The sequence below is a fragment of the Trachemys scripta genome, chromosome 1 (assembly GCF_013100865.1).
Source record: "Trachemys scripta elegans isolate TJP31775 chromosome 1, CAS_Tse_1.0, whole genome shotgun sequence".
In the NCBI taxonomy this organism is placed as follows: Eukaryota; Metazoa; Chordata; order Testudines; family Emydidae; genus Trachemys; species Trachemys scripta.
Genome location: NC_048298.1, coordinates 146803115 through 146827457, shown reverse-complemented (window position 1 = coordinate 146827457; position 24343 = coordinate 146803115). Strand labels below are relative to the sequence as shown.

General features: G+C 47.1%; 1 protein-coding gene across 1 annotated transcript in view; it reads right to left on the bottom strand.

The window, feature by feature from the left end:
* Nucleotides 1–24343, bottom strand: part of LSAMP (limbic system associated membrane protein) — a 1336346-nt gene that overhangs the window by 1282543 nt on the left and 29460 nt on the right. The gene's annotated exons all lie outside the window — the stretch shown is intronic.

Genomic DNA, 24343 nt, shown 5'->3' with positions numbered 1-24343 from the left:
AAGATGAATGCATTTGCAAATATTGCTGCAGAATAATTTCCTTCCATCGCTGGAGCACTCCAAACAAATTAGATTCCCTCTAATCACATCTCCTGTCCGTGTAGGAGGAAAGATGGGCCCGTCAGCACAAATGCATTTAGGGGGCAGACGGGAGAGGGGAGAAAGCAGGGTAGGGGGCTAGGTGCGGTATGCAGTCAGAGGAGGATGTGGAAAGCTGCCAAGCACTGAGAAATCGCCAGGCAGTGGGATATATATATGGGGTATGTCTACACCACAGCTGGGAGCAAGCCTGCTAGTCTACCTAGACAGACTCTCACCAGTGGGGCTTGAGCGAGCATGCTAAAAATAGTAGTGTGGATGTTGTGGCTCAGGCTGCAACTCGGTCTTTAGGCCCAACCGACCCCCTAGACTTGAAAGCCCAAACCACAATGTCCACACTGCTATTTCTAGCTCACTAGTGCAAGTCTGTCTTGCTGGGCTGTGAGGCTTGCTCATAGCTGCAGTTTGGACAACCCTTCACCGTCTAAAACCGAGGGGGTGCCCATACAAAGCAATGTGAATTCTACAGTAGGTGGGCTAGGCACCGATGGAAAACAGGGCAGGCTAGAGCCAGAATTGCAGGCAACTCAGCTGGAATTTTCAAGGAGGATGCAGATTACAGGGAAGGAGACTAATGCCTCTCTTGATTCCATTTCTCAAAAGATGCTCAGGCCACAGCTCTATTATTCATCGGGGTGAACCCCTTCACCCCACCCACAAACAAGTCAGATTCAGCTGCTTTATTGAGGCAAGGGCTGGGTAGTGTTTAGTCAGAAAAAAGGATCAGGGAAGGCCATTGGAACAAGTGAAACAGAACCAGCTGTCCCCAGAGACTACACAGGTGGTATTACACAAGATACAATACTGGGTTAGGGACACTGAGGGGAATATTTAGTTAGTGGCATGTGGCCATAAAGCCACACTGAATGCATTCAATAAAGCCACTAGGTTTTCCCATTCATACTAAGCCTCAGCATATTAATTCAAGGATCTCCGGAATTGGGAGCACAACAGGACGCGATTTCAGGGTAAATCAATTATGAGTGGCAGTTGGTGTTTAAACACAGATCAGACTTGCAGGGCTTTCTGTGTGAGAGAAGAGACTGCCTTGGCAGACTCATGGGCCTCCCACCAACTGCCTGGCCTCACTTCACTGCCCTTCCTACAGGGAGGCAGCTAATTTAGAAGAACACTGCTTACCCTCGGCCAGTCAAAGGTTTAATCCCACTACCTTTCAAAGCCGAAGGAGATCTTTGTAAGATGGACAAGGCATGACCAGCTTGGGGATGTCACCCCAAGGAAGACCCTCAGGATAGAAAATACATAGGGCCAAATTTAGCCCTCACGCAATCAGGTGCAATTCTGCTGCCGAGAGTGGGAGTTCAACTCCCTTACCCCAGGGCTGAATTTGGCCCATGAAGTTGCTGGGGTAAGATGTGTGGTGCTGAGTGCAACTGGTTCCTGCAAACAGCGCTGAGAGTGTTCCCAGCCCCCATATCTCCCCCGTTGGATTCTGACCAGCACAGAAAGGTTGCAGTAAAGGTCACCAGTAAAGTTCCTCATGTGTGTCCCCCCACCACTGCCAGTTACCCCTTAAATCAGGCTTTCATGGGCTAGTTCTTTACCTGATCCCTCTCCTGAGCCACCCGAGTCATTGGCAAGGTCAGAGCCAAAACCAGTCCGGCTACTGGAGCTGAGTGACTGGATCAGAACATAGATCATGCAGCATTTGGAGCCAATTTCATCTTTGTCCACCATTTTCTCAAATGTATTTGTTAATTAGACAAAAACTCTTCCCTCCCCCCACAGAATTCTGCTTACTCCATTTGAAAGCCAAGCCATGTTGCTTAGTTAACACCGGCCATGCAAGCCACATGGTACTGTTGCTGTTGCCTGATTGGATGAGCGTAAGCCTTAGAATCAGATTTACGACTTCAAAATTTGCTTTCCACAAATAGTCTCTCACATTCACTGGGTCTGAACAGTTTTGCCAGGAAATTTGAGCATACCAATAGTCCGAGGAAGTAGAAACTGAAGGGCTGGAAGCGTGGGCAAAGTGAATTCATTCAAACGCTTTGCAATGCACAAGTGTTTGCAGTATTTGCCAACTGCCATTGAGCAGGGTACGAGTGTGCCTGCACCCACGTAGTGGTGGGGGCATATAAGTAAAAGCTGTAAGCAAGCAAAGGATATCCATATGTGGTGGGGGAGCCAAAGACAACATGTGTGTGGTGTGGGGTATGTGAGATCGTGGGTGTGAGCAGAGGGCACAAGGATGAGAGGCGAGAGTGTATGGGTGATGCAATGGACATATGGATGTAGGAGTGAGGAAGAACAGTGTGTATATGAGAGAGAGAGAGAGAGAGAGAGAGAGAGAGAGACTGACTTACAATTATCCTTTATTCATTCTCCCGGTCACAACAGTGGTAGCCTTGGCTCCCCACACCCCCCCACTCGGTACCAACTTGCTTTTCAGAGGCTTCATCCTGGCAGCTCAGAAACCCTGCCAACAGCGCACTACTGAAGGAAAAATGTAAACCCCCTCCACGTCCCTTTTAATTAGCTCCGAGATCTGGCAAGGAAAAACCCACACAGAAGAGACAAAGTAAAGAAAAAGTCGTGTTTGAAATACGGTGCTGAGCTAGCTGTGGAATTCTGAGCAGGGCCACGGGGTGGGGGCGGGGGAATTGCAGCAAGGAGCAATTGGCCTGGTTTGTTCTCCTGGAAGTCTCAGTGTGCACCTCCTCCAACGTGCACTGGTTTTATATAGGGGCAAACTTTTAGACTTGGCACTGCCAGCTTCCTCCTTGTGCTGGCTCTCTCTCTCTCGCTCAGCAGGGCCTTCTTATCAGATGTGATAAGCTGCACTCCTGGGCGAGGCTGGCAGGCTTCCAGCTCACGTACTGGGAGCGGGGCCGGGCGCTGCTGCTGTGTGAGCACACTTTAATAAAGTCTGATTTGTATCTGAACATTTATTAATCCAGACTCAGCTGTTCGCCAAAAAAGCCAGTGCTTGGAATACGCCCATGTGTCTTCTCTCCATCTTCCAGGCCCAAAGCCCCCTCTGCCTTACCCCCAGAGGGGCTGTCTCTGTACAGATCCCCAACACCCCCTCCGCCTCAGGTTGATAGTGACTGTCATTGTACCTCTTCCCACCCAGCCCCAAAGCCCCCTCTGCCCTAAACTGGGAGGGGCTCTCTCTGTACTACAGACAATCTCTTGAACAGCTTCCTTTCACTTTAGCTTCCCTCACCCCCCACTAACATACTTCTTGCTTGCTACATAGGGCATGTAGAAAGCTCTGATGGCTACAGGTTTGTCCAGAAACAACTGCCCTCTGCTACCCCAATGGCCTGATCACCATGCCATACACACAGTGTCCTCAGCCCTTCCACTGAGATGTTGAGACCTCATTTGGCACCCTGAGCTGCCTGGTGTAGTGTGATGGGCTGCCTGGGATGCTGAGCTCAGCAGGGTGAGGTGGCTGTTCTGGGGCCTAATGTTGATTTCTGTGCCCTGCCCACAGGTGCTGGAACCAGGGATGCTGCAGCAGCCCCTGGCCTGAAGTGGTTTCCATTATATACAGGGTTTCCCCGTTTGGTTCAATGGGTCTTAATACTCCCACTTTAAAAATTGTCCCAGCGCCCATGGTGCTGCCATTGGACTGGGTGCCTGATTAAGATGGATTCCCTGACATTCTGTGGCTGTGTCAGTTTTTTGTCCCTCCAACAGGATTTCCCTTTCTTGTGGTGCTGCTTCCTGGGAGGATCCCTCCTGGGACCTGCTGAGCGCTCTGCCCACAGACCTAGCAAAGTATTTTGTGCTTAAAGTTAAGCACAGGAATAGTCCCATTGACTCCAGCAACACTGATCACAAGCTGAAAGCATTTTGGAGGATTGAGATTAGGGGGACCACGGAACAGTCCCGTTTTTTGGAACTTTTTCTTATATAGGTGCCTATTACCCCCCACCCCCTGTCTTGTTTTTTCACAGTTGCTATCTGGTAACCCTAACTGAGGTACCCTCAAGCACAGTGCCATGCCTGCCAAGCTCCTACCAAGGGTTGCTCTCTACTTGTATCCAAGCTTAGGGCTGTTCCACAGTCACATTAAGTTCAAGCCCATTCCCTTTTAAACTCTTCCCAGGAATCAGTCAAGCCATGGGGATTCTCACTGTACATTCCTAGAAGCCAGATATCCCACCCCCCCTTTGGGGTCTCTTACACTCTCCAAAACACCCAGAGGGGCTCAGTAAGAAACATTAGGCAGCAAGGAATTTAGGAACATACCACCTCAGGCAAGAAGAGGTAGATGTGTGGGATGTCCAAATGGTTTCTCATCAGCTGTCCAGTGGCCTTGCACACTGCTTCCTCCCTGGCCGCATTGGCAGACAGAATGGACGCACAATTGTTAGAGATTGAACGCAGCGACAGCTACTGAAGCAGCCTACAAGCTCTTTCTTCTCTGCTTATTTATCTGGACAGCTAGGTTTTGGTTAGACATAATCTTATGTGTTGAAATCAAGCCCACCAAAACTCAGAGAGGAAGGATGGTCTTACGGCTAAAGCATTGCCTGGAGACTGAAGAGCGCTGGGCAAAAATCCTAGCTCTGCTACCAACTTCCTGGGGGACCTTGGGCAAGTCACAGCTCTATCTCAGTTCTCTACCCTACATTTAGGGATAACAACGATTACTTTCTCTTGCCTCGTTTGTGAGCTCCTCAAGGCAGCTACTGACTTACTATAGGTTTGAACAATGCCTAGAATTAATGGGGCCCTGATCTCAGCTGGATCCTGTAGGTGAGGCTCCAATAAAAACAATAGCAGCAATGAAAATTAAAACCAGAATAAAACGGATTATCTAAAGAGTGAACAAAACCACTGATAGTGTAACAGTGGTGCGGCCAAACTATTTGAACATTGGCAGGGGAACGAGATGCTCCCGAGTGCTATTCCTGCCTCTGCTCTGGCTCTGTAGAAGCCTGTTAGCCGCCTCTCTTTCCCCAGCTGTAAAATGGGACATACTCAAGCGATTTATTAAACAAAGTTGTTTTGCCCCAATTCTCAAATGACTTATTAAGGAACACAGAGCTACAAGTGTGTGCATGTGTGTGTGGGGGGGGAGGGGGGGAAGAGATGTGGGGGGGGAGAAAGAGAGAGAAATGACCCAATTTACTACCTCCAAAGGGTTCTAAGGTTCAGCTGCTGATGTTTCTGTCCCAAGTGCTATGAAGACGAAATAGGGTAAGTATTACCATGAAGTTTAGTTTGAATTTTGTCATGAATATCATTTATTAGTTGCATTCCCTAGAGGCCAAGGCCCCATTGTGCTAGGCACTGCACAAACACAGAAGAGAAAGAGCTGATCACTGCCATGAAGAGTCTACAGCTTTATAATCTCTTCACAAATGGGCAGACCTTCTCCCAGTAGTGACTGATTGGACATTTATATCATGAATATCCAGAGCTACCCTAGTTAATGAGAACAAATATGAGGTGAGATGTTAAACTTCAGGCCTTATGCCAAATCTCTATTTATTAAGAACTAGGAGACCTAATTTGGGGGAGAAATTATCCCAAATCTGCCCCAAGGCAAGATTCTTCCCCCTTCTTCCAAAGCATCCGGCCATTATTGGAGACGGTACTGGACTAGATAGATCTTAGATATGATCAAGTCTGACAATTCCTATTTACATATATAGACTATGGCACAGTCTGCTGAGAGAGGAGAAGGAAGCTCCCTCACTTGAGACATTAAAAAAAGGCTAGTCAAAGCCCTGATAAATACACTGAAGGCAACCATCCTGTATTAGATTGGTTGAGGAAAGGTATATGGACTAGACTTGGGAGTCTCAGTATGGGATAGGGTGTGTCACAAATCTGTATTATGGGTCATAGCCATCCGGCCATCTCCCATTCTGCTAAATGGGATAGATCTGGACAGATCCTAGCTAGGGGGGAGGGTATCCTAGTATGGAAAAGGTTGTCAATCACTGCACTGATGGCATATTGTAATAGGTCTATCATAAGAATGGCCATACTGGGCCAGACCAATGGTCCATCTACCCCAGTATCCTGTCTTCTGACAGTGGCCAGTGTCATATGCTTCAGAGGGAATGAAAAAAATAGGGCACTTCATCAAGTGATCCATCTCCCATTGTCTAGTCTCAGCTTCTGGCAGTCAGCAGAACATGGGCTTGTGCCCAGGTCCATTAATGGTTATTAGCCAGGATGGGCAGATCTACCATGAATTTATCTAGTTCTTTTTTGAACCCAGTTGTTGTTTTGGCCTCCACAACATCTGTCAACATGTTTCACGGGTTGCCTCTGCATTGTATGAAGTACCCCCCTTTTGTTTTAAACCTGCTACCTATTAATTTCATTGGGTGATCCTAGTTCCTGTGTTACATGAAGGAGTAAATAACACATCCTTATTCACTTTCACCATAGCATTCATGATTTTATAGTTTTCGATCATATCTTCCCTTAGTCTTTTCCAAGCTGAACAATCCCAGTCTTTTTAATCTCTCCTCACATGGAAGCTGTTCCATATCCTTAATCTTTTTTGTTGCCCTTCTCTGTACCTTTTCCAATTCTAATATATCTTTTTTGAGATGGTCAACAAGAACAGCCCACATTATTCAATGTGTGGGCATACCATGGATTTAGACAGTGGCATTACATTATTTGCTGTCTTATCTATCCCTTTCCTAACACTGTGAGCTTTTTTGACTGCCACCGCACATGGAGCAGATGTTTTCACACAACTATCCACAATGACTCCAAGATCTCTTTCTTGACTGGTAAGAGCTAATTTAGACCCCATCATTTTGTATGTATAGTTGGGTTTATGTTTTCCAATGTGCAGTACTTTGCATTTATCAGCATTTAATTTCATCTGCCAATTTCTTGCCTAGTCTCACAGATTAATGAGATCCCTTTGTAACTCTTTGCTGTCAGATTTGGACTTAACTATCTTGAGTAATTTTGTATCATCTGTAAACTTTGCCACCTCACTGTTTACCCCTTTTTCCAGATCATTTATGAATATGTTGAATAGCACTGGTCCCAGTACAGATCCCTGGGGGAGCCTCTCTATTTACTTCTTGCGACTAGGATAACTGACCATTTATTCCCAGTCTGTTTCCTGTCTTTTAACTAGTTACTGATCCATGAAGGGACCTTCCCTCTTATCCCAGTGACTGCCTATTTTGCCTGAGAGCCTTTGGGGAAGGACCTTGTCAAAGGCTTTCTGAAAATCCACATAGACTATATCCACTAGAACAGATCTCAAACTTGGGGTTGCAAGGTTATTACATGGGGGTGGGGGCAAAATGAGTTGTCAGCCTCCACCCCAAATCCCACTTTGCCTCCAGCATTTATAATGGTGCTTTTAATTTATATATTTAACACTTTTTTAATAAGGGTGGGGGCACTCAAAGGCTTGCTATGTGAAAGGGGTCACCAGCAGAAATGTTTAAGAACTACTGCACTATATCACCCTTGTCCACAGGTTTGTTTATCCTCTCAAAGAATTCTAATAGATTTGTAAAGGGAAATCATGCCTCAAAGTGGTTTTAACTCTTCCTCAACAGAACGTGCTCATCTATGGGTCTGATAATTCTGGTCTTTACTCTAATTTTAGCCAATTTGCCCGATACTGAAATTAGGCTTACTGGCCTGTAATTGCCAGGATCACCTCTGAAGCCATTTTTTAAAATCAACATCACATTAGTTACCTGGTACAGAAGCTGATTTAAGCAATAGATTACATATCACAGTTAGTAGCTCTGCAATTTTATATCCGAGTTCCTTCAGAACTCTTGGGTGAATGCCATCTAGTCCTAGTGAGCTATTACCCTTCTGTTTATCAATTTGTTCCAAATCCTGCTCTATTGACACCTCAGTCCGGGACAGTTCTTCAGCTCTGTCACCCAAAACGGATGGCTCGGGTATGGGAATCTCCCTCATATCTTCTGCAGTGAAGACCGAGGCAGAGAATTCACTTAGCTTCTCCACAACAGCTTCATCTTCCTTGAGTGCTCCCTTAGCACCTCAAATCATCTAGTGGCCCTACTGATTGTTTAGCAGGATTCCTGCTTGTAATAGAAAAAATGTAAATACATCAGTTTGTGTGTCTTGCTAGTTGCTCTTCAAATTCTTTTTCGAACTGCTGTTCTTTTTTTTGGCTGCTATCATCATACTGATAATATCTTTGCTTTGAATTAGCTTGCTGCTGTAAATCAAAGAGGTAATGTGACAGATATTGCAACCCCATGTAACATATTTGGGGACCATGCTGTATTAGGTTCGTGTATCACTGTGGGCCAGGGATTGTATGCAATGCTGGGGGGGAATAGGGGGAAGGTTTATCTCAGCTCCTACAGGAATTAAACAGTAAGTGCATGGGGAGCAGGGAAGAGAAATTAAGATGACTCACTTAGGTTATAAACACCTCCAGAGATGTACTACCCTCTAGGGAGGCTTGCACATACTGATTCACACTGGCTTTCCTACAGACTGGAAAAGAAAGGCTTTTGATACAAAAAGTCTGGGTTAAAATTGACTGAGGGCCTTCTTCCTGGTCCAGCAACAGATAGGACCATCTGTCCAATGGAGGCTCCCACCCCTTGGGGAAGGGTTGTAAAGACTTAGGCCTGACTAGGGCCCTATGACACGGAGTTTATTGTTTTATGTTGTTTCTTGGTCATGTTTTTACCTCCACAATAAAGGGGCTTGCTTAGAAACAGCTGGGTGGTAACTTGTAATTGCTGGCAATGCATTGTTCATAGCCCTCAGAGAAAAAACAAAACAGGTGCTGGCCCTTACGCAGACTGGCTTGCTGGGGGAATCACCATGTATGGCAAGGGACTGTGCACCCTTAAAACCCCCAGTCAGGAGAGAATGACACAAGGGTCCCAGGCCAGAGAGAGGTGACAGCTGGAGACTGAAATGGGCACTCCAGGAGTGGACCATGGAGTGGGGAATACAGGTGCCATTATCCTGTAACTTGGACAGGTGCTAGAGAGCACAGAGGGGTTCCAACCTGTTTGCTAGCACAGTGATGGGCACTAGATAAACCTTACGCAAGAGAAAGTGCTACTGTTCCAGGCATGCCTTTCAGTGCACTTGTACGCTATTTGTACAGAGCAATATTATCCTAAATGTTCTCTAATTATTCCTCCAGATTAACGAAAACATGTTATATTATTGACGGATCTTTTGCAATATTTATAAAACACAGATAGGATTAAGGAGGAATAAATAGATATGCAGAGGTTGCCTAACATGTAAATAATAAATATTCAGTCATCTATTTTTTGCGAGATGGTTTAAATATACAGCGTTTTCAATAAATCTTTAATAACTCAGCAAATATTTATTTATTTGCTTCTGAAATGTAAGGGAATTGCAAGTAGGCTCTGCAGATTCCACAAAGGGCAGGCAGATGGAACACAGGCCATACAGCTAAGCAAACTTATCCTTGTTGTTCCACTCCCAGGCCTGTATTAGGCAGAGAAAGGTGGGGATGTACTATCAGGAATAGAGCTGAGGTCTCCCAACTTGCCTCACGAAGGCCCTACCCCACACACACACCATTGCCTGCCCTTGCACTATGCATCACTTCTGCCCAACTCTCTAAACCCCCACACATCGCACCAGTTGTAAGCCCACACCTTTGCATGTTGCACCCCACACACATACCCACAAAGTGCACGACTCACACACATTCACCCCCTCGCTATCCCAGCACATGCAAACACACACATACCAGCACCACACACTGCAAACATACAACCTGAAACGGGACACACAATCCTTCACCTTGAATTCTGACATCCTGCCGCACACACACGGTGCTTCAACTGTCTCAAATTCCAACTTCCTGGCCAATGGGTGAACTGTATTGATTGCAGGGAAGTCTTCTGCCCATTTACCAGCTGCCATTACAGAGTTTCACAGCATGTTTGTTTCCACACAGTCAAATAAAAACCACCACCAACCAACCAACCAGCCTATTCAGTGTGGTGGTGATGGGGGGGGGACCACTTGTGGATTGACAGAGGCCATTTACCTGCCCTTTGTCAAGAGCCCTGTGAAAAGCCACTTCCCCCAGCTTCACTTTATTTGTTCATTGTTAAATAACCAGGTACAGTGGATTTTGGGAGTCTGGATTTTCCCATCCCCACATAACGTCCATGTGTCACTCCATCCCTGGACACTTGTCCAAGAGGGGCTAGCTCTAGATATTTTATCACACAGGGGATTGGAGTGAGAAGTCAGGAAGCAGGTGCCTTGCTACTCTGCCCCAATTCCCATAGGCTTGCAAGATAAGAGACCTTGATTCAACAAGGTACTCAGCTCCCTTAACTCCCAATGAAGGCAGTGGTAGCTGAGAGCACTCAAGCCCAACTACCAAGCCATAGGAGTTTAAAATCCCAACTGGCAGCTGATGAAATCTCATTGCACTGCAAAAGCTCCATCACACTCAACACACCATGATGTTGCATCCATCCATCATGGCCTCAGATAACACCATGGTAGGAGAAATGACTATGCCCCCTTCCCTCCAGTACTTCTTTGCAGCATCAAACACCCATAAAGACAGTGGCTTTTTGTAATCACTTAGTATTAGAATAAGGAAAGCTTTTTACAATTAAAATGCCTAAAACAGAATTAACACATTTAGTTTTAATGGGATAGGATGGTCATTGTGTTTTAAATAAATACGGATTGCAAAAAAACAAGCAGTGTCACTGAGTTTTAACAGCCTGGGAGTAAATAACTGTTTGTGTGTCTATTATGTGGATTTGTAAACCTCAGCAAATATGCTTTTAATAATCAGTTGATACTTAATCAGACAGTTGTTATGTTAAGTCAAAGGAGATGGATCTAGCTGCAGGAGTTACTGCACAATGAACATATTCATTGAGGTTGAAAGTTTGACACAGATACATATCTCCCTGCCTGTGTCCTTACTGCAGCCCCTGGGGCTGTCTTCTCATTGATCTCCTAAGATAGGCAATGCTTTGCCTAGTCAATACTTGGATGGGATCCCATCAAGGGAAACACAGAATGCTGGAGGAAGTGCAATGCAGCAAAGCACACTCTTCCCTCTCACTCTTCATGGAACCCAACGCCCCAGTGTGATGTTACGGAGTGCTTGGTTTATAGACGAAGGCACAGGTCTGGACCACATATGGTCCCTTAAGATCTCATGGCACTTTTCACAGGAATATTGATCTTAGTGTCCAGGCAAATCCTACTGTGGCTCTTCAAATTCTGCCTCCCCAAACTTTACTGTACCCAGACAAAGCAGCATTGTTCCTCATTTCCTGGTCCACTTCCTGTTGGAGGGAAACTCCCCACTGAAGCAGACCTAATGAATACCACTTGAGTGTTCTCCTAGTGGTTCTTTCCTTTTCACAGCCCAAATACCCCAAAGCAAATCCCCAGCTAGTTTAACCCTCCAACTATTGAATTGTTTGAGATTCAGTAAACATACATTGTGGTAACTGCAGTCCCCAACCAGCCACAGGACTGGCAAGATTGAAAAGGCAGCTTGGAAGCATCTTTGTTCACCTATTCCTTCATTAGAGCTGTGCTCAACATTAAGATCTAGCTCAGGGTCTAATCTAAGGCTCTTGTCACCCGGGACATAATATACACCTCCCCACTAATAGCTGGAATAAGACCACCAAGTCATTTCACTCAGTTGCCAGGATAGCAAGTTCCCAGTGCAGCATTTATTTCTTAATAAATACAGGTGTCAGGATAGATGAAACTGCAGCCCATATCAAGGAGGAGACAGCCTCGGACTGCATACATCATCATAGCGCCAATGAAGTCAAGGAAGCTGTGATATTTTACATCAGCTGAGGATTTGGTCCAAGGTGTTTAGTAAAGAAAACAAACAAGCTTCCAGCCACACAGCTTGATTCACACCCTTATTTCATTCACCAGGGACTACAACCCTGTGTGGAACTCTGCAACACAGAGACATCCAGTGGTTAAACAACATACTGCAAATAACCATATCAGAACAGGTGGACCTCTGAAGGTTTAGCAATTCAGGTCAGATAGGCATAGAAAAAGTTTGGAAGTTTATGTACGCTTCTAATCCTCTGGGGACTGGTGATCCTGCAGACATGGATTTCTCAAAGGGCTCCCAGTAAGCCCTGCTTCTGGTCTCACTGGAAACACACAGACAGAACTGCCTCCTTTGTCCCAAGATGCACAAGAATCAATCATTGTTAACCCAAGCTGTAGGGATTGGTTCTTATTTTATCAGCCAACCACCTGTTCAGACTCCACCACTCATTGGTTACCATCAACCTTGCCTGCCTTCGATAAACAGCACTGCAATAAGATGGACATCCAATGAAGCTGAAAAGGCTGGTAAATTTCAAGACTAATGCAAGGGAGCACTCACTGAGAGACTGAAGTTCAAACTGCTGCAGAGCATCAAATATCGTGACTGAATTTTTAACAGAGATGGAAAATGTCATGCCTATTAATAACACTCATAGATCACAGTAATAATAATTACACTTTGCTCTCCTGCAGCACCTTCCATTCAGGAGTCTCAAAGTACTTTGCAAAAAAAATAGTTCAGCATCACTATCTCCATTTTACTGATGGGGAAGTGGAAGCATGGAGAGGTTCAAAGGCACACCTTAAGTCACTGGCGGAGCTGGCTGAAATACCCAATCCTCCCAGTTGCCAGTCCTGTGCTTTGACTACAGGATCTTGCTGCCTTCCTACCAATAGGTGAGCTAGGATAAGGCAGCAATCAAATCCCAGCGTTCAGGAATCTGAGTGGATTAGTAAAGAATTGGTCTGCTCTCACCCAAGGCAGGCGCATCATGGGGTATTCTTCACTTTCTTCTAAAGCATCAGCTCAAAGAAGAAAACAGGATGTAGGCCTACAAGGACCAATAACCCAATACAGAAAATTCCACATTCCTAAGATAAACAGGGCTGCCAAAAAAACTGAGAATCAGGGGCGATGCTAGCAGAAAAAGTTCACAGGAGGGGAGGGAAGGGAATTAATTCACCCAAGGAAGAGCTTTATGTAAATAGTTCCATTGAGATCAGTGGAACTACTCAGTGAGTAAGGGCTGCAGGGTCACGCCTACAGCAAGTTTTCTCTGCCTGAGCCCTTCACTCTGCTGGGATGTGCAGCCAAGTCTCTATTGACTCCTCCTAATTCATCATCAACAACTAGATCAACCTGGTGCAAAAGGAGAGTTGAAAGGACTCCATGCCAGTCACAGTGCGGGCCGGGAGGACAATCCAGCTCTCCAATGAAGGGGCACACATCAGCAGGTACCTGGGAGAGGAAAGGCAGAACACAAACCTCTAGGAGGAACTCATTCACCCAGAGATGCTTCAATAGAGATGTTGGCTTCCTCATCCTACAGCCTGAATGGGAGGAGACTCGGAACCGTAAATAAGAGGCAGGGAAAGAGCCACTGGGATTGTCACTGTTTCCCCCCCCCTCCCCTCCACACTTATTTATGAAATACACTAGGAGCCTGGATATGGATCAGCTTTCTCTGCTCAATATTTATCATCTCACCTGCCTCACTGAAATAGGAACTGCAGGCGCTTTGATTAATGGATTGAAAAAGAATTGTATAGTTTCCCTGTCACCCTGGTAAGCGCCTCTCTGGATCTTGTGCTCAGAGGCTACTTTATAACATCATAGCCCTCAGTGAATCTCTGCAGCTTGCTTGATGCCTCCTACCAAAAGTACTGTGCTAAGAGGTGGGGCTGGCATTAGGTGTTATCCTCTGGGTGCTGGTGGAGGAACACTGTGGTGCTAAGTCAGGGGGAATACACCCTCTGTGTAAAAATAAAGGCACAGGCCTAAAGTTCTGTCCAGAGGCAACAGCAGAGGAAAAGTTGTTCCTCTTTCTGCACCCAGAAAACTAGAATAAATGTTCTCAGTCAGTCAGTGTGCCGTAACTGGTCCCGGGGAGGGGAGGGGGGGGAACAGCCTACTCCCTTTCCCTGTTCCACATGACAGCATGTCCATAATCCATTGCAGCCCAGGGCCAACGAGAGGGTGGGGGAAGCCAGTACAAATTACTGGGGCCCAGCGGTCCCGAGGGGGCCCAGGGCCTGGCTCCCCCCCCCCGCCCTGTTTAGCCTGTCCGCCCTTGCTGGGGGGCCTGAAAAAATTCCGGAAGGGGGCCCCCGCCCTTGCTACAGGGCCCGAGAAAACATTTTCACTGGGGCCCGAACCCGTTCTCGGCGGCCCTGGCAGCAACCCACACAGTGCCTCCTGTGAAACCATTCAGAAATCAGAGCAAAGGATTCTGGGTAGGATCTGAAGGTGATGGGGTGGAATCAGCCAAATGCGGAGTTCACGGGGAGGGGAGGGGGTGGAAGAAAAGCTGAAAATGGGGTCACAGGAAAAACAGGCAGGATACAGTATCGCTAACCCCAAGTTTTTAATATTCATGAGTTCATCCCCGCAAAAATCATTAAGTAAAAAAATCCCTCAATGTTTAATGCAAACAGGTTCTTTTTATTTGTCTTGTGTGTAACCTAAAGGGTGGAAACTATCTTTCATATTTTCATGGTTGGGGAGAAAAGCTAGAAACTAACTTTATTTTGAAAGCAAGCCAAGAATCCCACCTAATCACCTGACTCTAGCAGCTGGAGCATTAACAAAACATCAAATGTCACAAGACTCACAATAAGAGTTGGCAGCCATGGGGACACCAGGGTTGTGCAAAACTGGCAAAGACTATTTTCTATCACAAAAATATGCAATTTCATTCCAGGCTAATTCACAGCCTGAAAATGTCACGCTGCACACCATTGTCACCCAAGGGCTTTTTTTACTTAAGTGCAAAGCCACAGAGTGAAATTTTACTATGACTCAGGAGGGCATTTATCATCCCATCAATAAATAGGCAGGGGAGGGAATAGTTAGCAATGTGGAGATGGGCCCAAGTATCAAAGTGCAGATCCAAATTATCTCCAGCTTCAGGGATGTGTGGATCTAGAGTGTTGGTTTAGACCCATGTCTCATATATACAGGGCCGGTGCAACCATTTAGGTGACCTAGGCGGTCGTCTAGGGCACTAGGATTTGGGGGGCACCATTTTCTTTGGCAGTGACCGGATCTTCAGCCACCCTGGTCGCCGCCAGCATTTAGGCGGAAGGAGCTGGGGCAATGGAGCGCGGGGAGGGCCGCTTGCAGCGGGGGGTAGGGGGGAGGCCCGCAGGGGAACTCCCCGCCCCAGCTCACCCCTGCCCCGCCTCCGCCCCAGCTCACCGAGCACGCCGTGGCTGCTTCACTTCTCCCGCCTCCCAGGCTTGCAGCACCTAAGCTGATTGGCGCCGCGAGCCTGGGAGGCGGGAGAAGTGAAGCAGCGATGGCGTGCTCGGGGAGGAGACTGGGCAGGGGTGAGCTCACTGCTAGAGCGGGGTGGCACTGTGAATGGGGAACAAGTGTGCCCATGGAGTAGAAGGCTTTGGCCCAGATATCCCCTTCAGAAGACTTCCCCAGACTGGATTAGGGATACTGGTGTGACCTCACCTTGCAGCAGCCCCCAAAGAAGGAATTGGGTGTACTAAATGGACAGTGCCCTTCTCTATCTGAAGCCTAGCAAGGGAGGTACGTGGATCCCACTAGAATTTAAAATGAAAAGTAAGGGAGGGGAGGCTCTGCTAGAGGACCTGGGCAGCTTTAGATACAGTACGAGGCATGTAGGAGGATTTCCACTTCTGAGGCATGGAAGCAGAAATTGACTTTTCCTTTCCAGATTTAGCTAATATTCAGAAAGAGAGTCTAGCACCTGCCTTCCAGATCTGAACACCTCAAAATTCAGCAGGGCTCAAGCTCAGTTTGGACATCTGTTATTTCATTTCTCCCAAATCAAATATACTGATCCACTGTAATTTGCTGTAGAAAAAGTAGGATAAAATTGAGCAAGAAATTCTTCCCAGTGGTTTTTAGGACTGGAATTGCTTTTTTTCTTTTTCTTTTTTTTTTTAAGTTTTATTTGTTTAAAAGGAAGACAGCGATATTGCATTGGCAACTTCCTCTTAGAAACAAAGAGTGGAACAAAAGAATAATAAAGGCACCTCAACTTTTCCTCATTTATGGAGGACAAGCTTATAATTTGCATCCAGATATCCTCCAATCACACAAGCTGAAAATTGTTCCACTTTACCGCAGTTCTCTAACCATATGGGAACCAGTCCTGTCCGTGTTCTGTGCACATCCAAAATTCCTGCTGAATGACCTGCCTTGGGAGCAAGTTACCCGTGACCCAGGGCTGGGGCGGAAGGAGGGTGCAGGTGGTGGTGGGGGAAAGCCTGGGATGGCAGGGGGTATGTGGGGAAGGGTGGGGAGCCCAGAGCAGGGGCAGCATGGTGTGTGTGGCGGGGGGATCCCAGGGCTGGGGCGGCAGGAGGGAGGAGGCCCAGAGCTGGGGTGGCACGGGATGTGGGAGGCAGAGAGCCCAGGGCTGGGGCAGCACAGGGTGCAGGTGGGGGGGGGGCCCGAGGGCGGGGCGGGGGGGGGGGGGGCCCTGGGGGGGGGGGCTCGGGGATGGGGGAGGAGGGGCGCGCAAGTTGGAAGTTTCACCTAGGGCGCAAAACATCCTTCCACCGGCCCTGCGTATATAGAGGACAATGGTGGAGTTATGTCCCTGTCTCAGGTAAGGCAAAACTTGTCTTCAGTGCAGAGTTTATAGGGTTCAAAAGGAGTTGAACCAACTCTCTAGCATGAATTTTTTTAATAGTCCATGAACAAAAACACACATCATATCCCGCATTGTGGATACTAGTTTCAGTGATGCAGGCAACTATCAGCCTAAAGGAAGAACAGAGCAATGAGCTAAGGAAGCAGATATGCTGCCACAAATACAAGAGCAGATCCAGTTTCATCTAAGAGAGCATAATCGGTCTTTACCAACCCCCGCCCCACGCACCCCCCCCACCATCTATTTGTTCCATACACTGAAGGTGAAACACAGAAGTGAATCAAGGAAAAGCCTGTCACCCGTAAATCAGCCAGTCCATCTTCCTATGACTGGTGCAGGATTGTTGCGTGCAGGTGCCTGGAATCCATGCAGTTATTTAATCTTGCAAAGAGTATTCTTTTCTCTTTACAATTTGACTAATGATGTTTTGTTCTTGTAGAAAGGAAGGACACATGACATGGGCTAGAGCCAGGACACTCAGAGGGCAGACACTGCAAGTGTGTCTCACACAGCTCTGCCGATGCACTTCACTCCTGCCCTGTAGTGCCCTTCCTGTATACAGACCTCCCTGAGGGGAGACTTTAAGTATGTAGTACAGCAGGGGATGCCCCTGGGAGCGTAAGCGAATACCAGCCAACACTTTCCACATGTGATCTTTATGAGATTTCACCCCTGGTACTGCAGCCTAGGAAGGCTGATGCTCTAAGCTACTGAGCAACCAAGACTCAACCCAAGATTTCTTGCATACCATACTCATCCCACCCTGATCTGCACCGACAGACCCAATAGATTTCGGAGGGGAGCCATGGCTGCCCGGGACCTCTGAATCAGTCAGGCCCTAACCCATTTGTCCCAATGGTGGAATGAATGATGCTGCATGCTATTATGGTTTTAAAAATCGATGTGTTGATGGAATAATTGTCAGCCTCCCCAGGCCATGGCAAGACAAAGAGGGCCTTCTACCTTCCAACACTGTTCACTGCTCCTCCCATTCTTTAGCATTCAGCAAGGACCTTTAAGAGAGTCTGGAGGAATTCATTTTCTTCACAGCCCCCTCCAAACAACACTACTGCTGGCTCTTTCCAAGTGGGATTCACAGGAGAAATATGAAAGCTAAAGGCACACCATATAAATAAACATGGAATGGGAACACGAGAGGCAAACACAGAGGCCCGATGCAGACTAGAGAGACAATACAGCATAACAAATAGTACGTTGCGCTTTGCCTGTGGCATTTTCCAGCTACATCAATAATTATATAAAACGGTCACTGATTTCTCAGCTGCCAATCGATACAGGCTTTGGTGCCGCCCCGCTCCCTGGCTGCTTGTTGACCTGTGCAGGCTTCCACCCTGACCTCAGCTGGAATAGATTCCCGCATAATAAATGTGGTGCTTGTGCATCCTGGCAGGAGCCAAGGGCTGGCAAAATGGGGAGCAACCTGGAGGTGAAGGTATCCACCCACCGGTGATGACTCAACCAGGCACTGCTTCAACTGGACAGCAATGGAGTGAGGGTCAGGAGTCAGCAGGCTCTCCAGCTGCAAACTCGCACTGCTAGGGCCACTCTGCCGCTGTCTTTCATGGCATGAGTGTGTCCTGTCACTCTTTACCTCAGCACAGCATTAGAGGGTGCTGTGCTGCTGGAGATGCCAATACTCTTCGTGACACAGACACACTCCACCACCCCAGGGGTGGTGTTCTCCTAGCTTCCTTGTTCTTCTGCCTAGGAGCATTGTAAACCACATGGCTATAAAGAGCAGAGACTTCTTCTCTCATTGGGCACTTAAGACAGGGTGGGAGGGAGAGCAATCGCCAGAAGAGGCACTAAAGAGGGAGAAAATAGGAAAGCGGACGAAAGAAACTGATTGAGGACAAATAAATAAATCCCTCCTGTTAGCTGGTGTGGGATTCCAGCAGAGAGCAGGGCTCTAGTATAGATTTCAAACTATTAATACCATTATTTAAATGCCAGCCGGAGAGAGAGTTTGCAAGAGCTGCGTCTGACCCACGCGACTCCCCACAAATGGCAATTACCTCTAAAAGCTTCCCAAGTCAAATCTAATTAAACAGAGAGAGACATTTGGAAGCTGAATGGACGGCTTTTCTTCCTGGAAAGAGAGGGCTGCTGGGTTAGAATTGACCAAGAAAAACCACCAGAAGCCACGTGTGATATTTCCTCCGTGCAGTTGGACGATGGAAGAAACTAGATTGCAAGCTGTCTGTGGCCAGCTCTTTCCACATCAGCAGGACTGCAGACCTTGCCCTTCTGAGCAGACACAACATAGGTACAAAGAGAAAGGCACAACATGGGACTTGCTTAGGGCCAGTGACAGAGGCAGGAATAGGACCCAGCTGTCCTGATTCTCCATCCGGTGCCCTATCCACTAGACCACATTGCCTCTCCAGGCAGTCCAGAATGATACAACATGCACCAGCACAAGTAATAAGCTGCAAAGGCACAATCACACCTGTGCCACTCCATCTACTTCAGAACAGAATTCAAAGTTCTGGTCTGACTTCACGAGGCCCTTGAGAAATCAGAACGTAGGAACCTTAGAGGCCACCTTGCCTTTCACAGTCTCTCAGGAGAACTAGTTATAGAGCCTGCTCGGAAGGGCAAGGTCTGCAGTCCTGCTGATGTGGAAAGCGCTAGGATGGGAGAATGCTCCCAACAAAGAATGTTGTTTGAATATTTTCTCCCATTAAAATGAATTGAGTGGAGCCTATGCCCAGCAATAGAATTTTACTCATACAAGTGATCCCAGAAAAGGGATTTAAAAGTGTATGTTAGCAAAGGTTTGACTACACACAGAAGCCAATCTTTCCTAGGTGCTTATATGTAAAAGGGAAGACTCACCTCTGGCAGACCCCCTCGTCACTGGGTGTAGAATAGCGGCTCTCTCTTATCTAGCACCCCCTGCCAATGGTTGCTCTGGTCCTATGGTGTCCTCTCTTCTCATGCCTTGGCCCTCCGGCCAGGTCACATTTTAATTCCAGGGTAACAAAATTCAACAGAAAAACCAGTGTTTTTATATCTGGTCCTTGGCCCCAATGATCCTCATACCCGTCTCTCAGGGCTTTAAGTCATTTTCAGCCCCTTACAATAGGGGGCTCCATGCCATCTTCCCCAGTGGCTGGTAGGGGAACCCAGCACCCCCACTGGGTTCCAATTCCTATAAGAGCAAACGTTGGCTGCTCCTACCAGACACGCTGCCACTGCCTCCTTGGATTTCTTCCTGCCTTCAGGCCTTTTCATCAGCTCCTTTCTGGGCTCTGTATAATGATCAGCACCTCCTAGGACTTCTCCCCAGAGGTCTGGTTCCTTCTCTTAACAGGGTCAGCCACAGGAGTTTGCTTCAATCCTGTGTTTCCAGGTATCTTCCTTTCTCACCCCACACTAGGTTTCCTCCTCACACTGCAGGATACTTCCTATTGCCCTCAGATCCCTCCACTCTCTACCACCAAGAAAGTAACTGCAGTATTCTTCCCTCTCTCCATAAAACCCTTCAATCCAAATGACCCTTCAATTTTACCATCCCTGCCTTTCAGGGACCACTGCCTCCAACTTTCTCCTGCTTCAGAACCACCTAACTCTAGCCACACACTTCCTCCTAGCTCAGGACCTTCTGGTTCTGGCTTTAGGCTTCTATCTGCCTTTAGCTCAAGAGAGAAAACCACCACCTAACTCACCAGATGGGCTTCATCTTTAATTAGGCCTGGCCCATCCTCCAGGTGCAACCAAGTATGTTAATTGGACTCTGAGGCCCACATTAACCCTTTCACTCCCTGTGTGGGACAGACTCTTCATCACAGGCCCCAATTAACATAGTATCTGAACACCTCCATCAGTGAAGTCCTACTATCTCCCTACTGTTGTCCTTGAGGCACAAAGGCCTGGATTCTATTTAGGCTCTTGACTGCCATTGATTTTGATGGAAGCTACAAGCCTAAATGCCTTTGTGGATCCAGGCTTAAGGATATGTCTACATTGCAGCTGGGAGCCCGCCTTTCAGCCTGGATACAGACAGTGTAGACATACCCTAGGTGACTTGCCCAAGGTCACACAGGAAGCTGTAGCAGAAAAGGAAATTAAAGCCAGACACACACACCCCCCGAGTCTCAGCCTAGCACCTAGTACACAGGATTATCCCTCTGCTCTCATCATTTTAACATATGGTGCGTTTTTAAACTGATTTTCCAGGAGCAAAAGTGTGTGCGAAAGCTATTATTTCAGTTGAAACCACGTTTACTCTAGTTCAGCTTGCATTGATTAGGACCAGGTTTAATATAAACCAAAATAAGCCACTCTTAAATCAGAATTGGAGTTTCCATGCTACTGTTTGCTCTGGTTTAACTAAGATGGTGCAAATGTGTATGTGGACAGGGACTGAGTGTTTGCTGGATAGCAGGAGAAGCAGGTTCTGATGATCAAGCTATACTGGTGCAATTGTTAGGACTGATGCGTTGCATTTCCTTGACATCTAAACAAGTCAATCTGGAAGACAGATTTTTCTTTACTCTGGTGCTAGGGCTATCTCTTTTCATTGCGTGCTGAAGCTCAATAAAGGTGATTAGCATATTTTATATAGAAGAATGCTTTATGCTGCAAAGGGATGAGGTTCCCAAAAATCTCTGCCAGAGGCCTGGATCAGATAAATAAATGAGGATCTGAGCACACCCTTCACAGCTAGGACCATTTAGTTTGCATACGTATACACTCACACGCACACACAGTTTCTTTATGTCTATGAATGTGACAAGAGAAAATGACATTCAAAATCTGCACCCAGGCAATTAATATATATAGCAGCCTACTTTTTCTCAGAATGATGCCTCAGGCAAAACCTGCAAGACCCAGAAAGGGAGAGATTTAATGTATTCAGCTGTCCTCTCGTGCTGCTTATCTGCTACTTCTCCCTATGCTCTGCCCTCTACGGAGTTGGTCAAACTCTCAGTGGCTTCTTCAAACCCTACAAGAGTTGTGCTCATCCACTCAGGGAACAGAAACAACAGCATGTGACTCATGTGACCAATCACAGCCAACCACCAAAGCTTAAATATTGAGTATCAAATATCCAGTGAACAGGTTGTGACCAATCCATAGAATTAAAACCATTATCCTCATGCATGGAGTAGGTCTGAGCAAATGACTACTTACAGGCATTACACACCCAGGCAGTGAGGTTAAACCCATCAGCTGAAGTTTCCAAAGCTGCCTAAGAGACATGGACAGCCAGTTTGCATTAAAATTAATAGGAGCCCACCTCTGCTTTTCAAGAGCTGATGGAGCAGACGAAGGCTGTAGGGCTCCTGACAGTTGTGCCAGGTTGGGAGAGGGCTTCCACTGAAGCAAGAAGGAGAGGGGTGGTAAATGCTCTTGGGGAATCAGGTTCTTGTGGAAGACAGGCCCTATGGAAACTCAGAGGATTATTATTAGCTCCATTTATGCCTCTAACAAGTGTTGAAAGGGTCAGTGTGTGAGGTTTTCCTTCCCACAAATGGAAGGAGACACTCAGAGGGTTGTGAGTTGTAATTTTGAGGCGGTTTAGCTGAATTGTAATTATGGTCTTATCACCACACAACACAGATTACCAAGAGGCAATTAGCACCAGTTGTCATAACCACAGTAAATCTGTCATTACTGCTATATAGCTCTAGCCCTTCAATTGCTCCCACCAGTGGGAAGCTGCAGGCCAGCAAGGCTACCTTGCAAAGGGCCTCCCCCGCCCTGATGGGTTTATAGACAAAGGAAGCCATATTTAGACTGGCATATGGGTGAGGAAAGAAGCTGTCAGCTGGATTAAACTGGATTCTTTCTTCAGGCAAATGGCTGGAACCTTAAAGCCCTGCCATCTTGTCCCTCTCCTGCCCCTCAGCTCCCTCTAGTGTTCTTAGGTTCACACTGCAGCACCTCATTCCTGCTCCTAATCACTTACAGGGACATTTTCAAAAGCATCGAACTGTATTTTCAAAAGTGACTTGAGGCCCAGATCCATTCATTCCAATGGGAGTTAGGGTACATGTACATTGTGGAGACAACTCCAGTTTAACTAAACTGCCATAGCTATGCCAGGATAACCCTGTAGTGTAGATGTGTTGAAGCCAACGGAAGCGGTTTTTCCACTGGTATGGGAACACTACCTTCCCAAACAACAGTAGTAGGTCGATGGAAGCATTCTTCTGTCAATCCAGCTTCATTTATAGTGTGGGTTAGGGTGGCATAACCATGCTGGTCAACCAAACTTAAGCACAGACCAAGTTTTAGGCCTAGTCTACACATAAAATTTAGGTCAACATAGCAACATTGCTCAGGGGTGTGAAAAATCCACACCCTGAATGCCACAGTTATGCCAATCTAACCCCCAGAGTAGACGAAGCTGTGCTGATGGAAGAGTGCTTCTGTTGACCTAACTACTGTCACTTGGGGAGATGGTGGTCCTATACTGATGGAAAAACCCCTTCTGTTGGCCTGCACCGCATCTACGCTATGGAGTTATGCTGATATAGTCCCCCTAGTGTAGCTATGGCCTAAGTTGCTTTTGAAAATAGGACTGAGGGTCTTAAGGAACTGTCTACACACAGAAGTTATTCCAATTTAAGTTAAATTAGTCTAGTTAAACTGGTCTAACTTTACTGTGTAAACTCTCTTAGGCCTGGTCCCCACTAACCCCCCCACTTCGGACTAAGGTACGCAAATTCAGCTACGTTAATAACGTAGCTGAATTCGAAGTACCTTAGTCTGAACTTACCGCGGGTCCAGACGCGGCAGGGAGGCTCCCCCGTCGATGCCGCGTACTCCTCTTGCCGAGCTGGAGTACCGGCGTCGACGGCGAGCACTTCCAGGATCGATTCCAGAACATCGATTGCCTGCCGCCGGACCCGGAGGTAAGTGTAGACGTACCCTTATAATCAGTTTTAAACTGGTTATAGCAATGTAGCATGCATATAAGCCAAGTTTAAACCAATGAGTGTCCACATACAAAGTTGCACTGGTTTAACTACAATGGTATAAAAATAATACCTTTAATTATATTGGTACAACTTTGTTGGTAGACCCAGTCTCTTAGGTACTTTGAAAAAGTTTACCCACAGTCCTTATCCCTTTAGAATTCCTCCTGTCCTGCAAGAAAGGAGTGTCTTTTCTAAGGAGGAACTAAATTAGGGTTACCATTCGTCCGGATTCCCCCAGACATGTCTGGCTTTTTAAGCTAAAAATAGCGTCCGGGGGGAATTTGTAAATGTCCGAACTTCCCCCCCATGCAGAGCACGCGCGGCTAACAGTGCTGTCGGCCGGACGGTGTCACTTACATGGGGCTCCGACACTCAGCCCGAGAGGGCTCCTCCTCCTCCCTCCCTCCCTCCCTGCATCGCAGATCGGCTCCGGCAGTTTGGAGCTCCTCCCCCGCTGCTGCCCAGCAGCTCAGGCAATTTCTGAGCAAGTTCACCGAGACATTAGGTGAAGAAAGGCCAACAACAAAGGGACCAGGGGGTCGGAGAAGGGGCAGGGAGGTTCTGGAGGGGGCAGTCAAGAGACGGGGGGGGTCGGGAGTTTGGGGGGGCTTTCTGGGGGTGGGGGTG